Source organism: Bison bison, unplaced genomic scaffold (genome assembly GCF_000754665.1).
Source record: "Bison bison bison isolate TAMUID 2011002044 unplaced genomic scaffold, Bison_UMD1.0 scf7180017864371, whole genome shotgun sequence".
Classification (NCBI taxonomy): Eukaryota; Metazoa; Chordata; class Mammalia; order Artiodactyla; family Bovidae; genus Bison; species Bison bison.
The window spans coordinates 3,938,550-3,941,670 of NW_011494943.1; positions in this window are offsets into that span (position 1 = coordinate 3,938,550).

A 3,121-nucleotide genomic window follows, 5' to 3' on the forward strand; every position below is an offset into this window, starting at 1 on the left:
AACTGAGGAAAAAGGCAAGTGGCACTTTTATCTAAATCCGTCTTACTAAGACTGGAACGCAAGCTGGGACCGGCCGAGCTAATGCCTGCATAGACTCCCCAGGGTCTACCAGACAGGTTTCCAAGCTCTCCCTGGCCATGCAAGCCCGCTAGTGTGTCAGCTGGCTATCACACAGCCCTCCAGCCTCAGCCCCAACAACGCTTCATAAAAATTCTTGATCCAGCCCTAACTAGGGTTCTGTGTTCATGACCTCACGGTTTCTCACACTGTTCTAACTTCACGGACTGCTTCTTCAACCCACGTTTTTGTGTCCAAATCTTCCCATCCTTCCAGAGCCTTGGTAAATGCCCTCCTCTCCTCAAGGTCTTTTTTCAAACCGCTTAGGTAACTTTCCTTCCTGGAATGCCTGTCTCAGCGTGAACACACCTCTTCTCGTATGACCTGGTAATCTTTACCTTGTACCCTAGTAATTTACGTGTGTCACCTGTTTCTCTTTATTGAGTGCAAACTCTCTGTAGATGGCTCTCTATTTTTATCCTAACCATTCGTATCTCTTCTGGTTTCTTGCTGAAAGTTTTGCCAAGGGCTCCATAAATACCTATCACATAAACAACTGAATGAAAGCCAATCTCTAAATACAGAAGGAAAAGTGAGGCGTGTGTGTGTGTGTGTATGTGTGTGTGTGTATGCGCATAGTCAGTGGAGGGCTAGAGTGATGCATTGGGGTAACAGTGGAGTGGGGAACGGCCCAGAGACTAAGATCACTAAATAATCATACTTTAAAAAATTGGTTTCCGCTCCCTTTTCATTATATTTGTCATCATCACTCAATGTTTGAGTCAACCCAGTGGAATTCAGTGTTAAGGTGGCCAGCCAAGTTCTCTGTTTGGTGCTGATAACAGCAGGCGGATTTGCTTGTGGGAGTGGGAATTATTTCCGGCCATAATGCCAGCCAGCGGTCTATCTCTGTGAATGGAAAAGCCGGAGAAGTACATCCTACGTACCACGGAGTCAAAGCAGTACCTTTCCAGGGAAAGGACGCCACGTGCCTGAGTTAGTTGGGCTCTTCCTTGCTGAATGCTTTGCTGAAGAGGATGTAGAACTCATGGTGTCTCTCGGCCATCTGCATTTCTCAGTGTGGAACACAAACACCAAAAGCCGCCTTGGGGAATCCTCTTGAGGAATCTGAAGCACTGAGAGGTAAAGTGATCGGCCTAGGACCTCACTGGTAGATCTGGGACTCTCAACACTAAACAGGGCATATTTTGACACCACACTGTCTTGATCTCCATCATATCATCATTTTAAATGAGGAGAGTCCTCCACACCTCCCTGTCATGCTGTCTTTTAAGGATTTAGACAAATTGCTTCTAGGGGAAAAATAATCCCCTAATTACTAAGTTATGCAAATGAAAAAAAAAAATCCTCACAAAACCCTCCCGATGAAGCTTCCTATCATGTCTGGCTCTAGGCCACCCAAAACAGAGAACGTAGGCGGTGTTTATCTCTTCACGTCTCTTTATGCTTCAAAATAACTGACTTTCAGGAAGAGCCACAACTGAAGCTGTCCCCAACATCACTCAGAGGGAACCGGGTGCAACGAGACGCTATGGGAAAGTGAAAGGAAAAAAGAAGCGGGGGGTGGGGGGAGGAACGCACGGACGCAGAGCAGAGCCAGGAAGGGGACAGGGCTGGAGGGCGCGAAGGTTCCAGCAATAACAAGAGCTGACATTTGTTACATGTTAATTACACGGTATTGTCTTCTGGAGGTTAAATCAATCAGAAATTTCCTGTACAGCTAATAAAACTGGAACCCATCTGTGGTTTGCCAAGTCACATTAGACACTGTCTCAGGACAGAGTCACAATGCCCAGGCTTTAATTTGTTCTGGGCAGGAGAAATGAGAAACCACTTCTTCAACTGAATTCGGATTTGTCAGTGCTGTCCGATAGGGTGCTGATTGCAATAAAAAGTACTATTCCAGCTGCCACTTACTGAAGGTGTACCATGTACGAGGTGCTTTTCTAAGCACTTCACAATAGAATCTTACTCGTTTGAAACGGAATCTGATTCAGTCAAGTGTTATTATCTCCATTTTAGAGAAACGGAAACTGGACCTCAGAGAGGTGGAGTAAGCACTCAAGATCTTACAGAGGATAAATACTGCACTTAGAACTTGAACCCAAGTTTGTCCCACACAAAAAGCTCAGGTTATATCTACTATACCCCAGTGTGCACATTTACATATCCAGCTAATAACAGATGATTTCAACTGAACACCAGTGACACGCTTTTTAAGGGCAAAATCTTATAGTATATCTACTTAAAAAATGTTGATTTCTGTGACTATTTCCTAGGATTAATATGATCCTTCCCAAGAGTGAAGTTGCTTTGAATACTTCAACTGTAAGTGCCTCATGAAACAACCTATTGTTTTCTTTATTGAAATAATTTACAGATAGTCAGTACCATGTTCATGCAAGATTAGATGAGCTGTAAATGGTTTTAACTAAAGTTATCTCTTTACTAACACTGGTTTGAGTAAGATAATCAGAAAAGGAGTAGCTGGGCTCATTGAACAACGCATTTTAGGTTGGTTCTTACACACATTGGCTTTTGAGGTCTATCTCATGACTTCCCTGGTGACTCAAATGGTAAAGCGTCTGCCTACAATGCAGGAGACCTGGGTTCGATCCCTGGGTCAGGAAAATCTCCTGGAAAAGGAAGTGGCAACCCACTCCAGTACTCTTGCCTGAAAAATCCTATGGACAGAGGAGCCTGGTAGGCTGCTACAGTCCATGGGGTCACAAAGAGTCAGACACGACTGAGAGACTTCACTTTCTTTCCTTGGTTTAGTTCAGTTCAGTTGCTCAGTGGTGTCCGACTCTTTGCAACCTGATACACCAAGGCACACCAGGCCTCCCTGTCCATCACCAGCTCCCGGAGTCCACCCAAACCCATGTCCATAGAGTCGGTGATGCCACCCAACCATCTCATCCTCTGTCGTCCCCTTCTCCTTCTGTGCTCAATCTTTCCCAGCATCAGGGTCTTTTCAAATGAGTCAGCTCTTCGAATCAGGTGGCCAAAATATTGGAGTTGGTTTAGATCGGAAGAGCGTCGT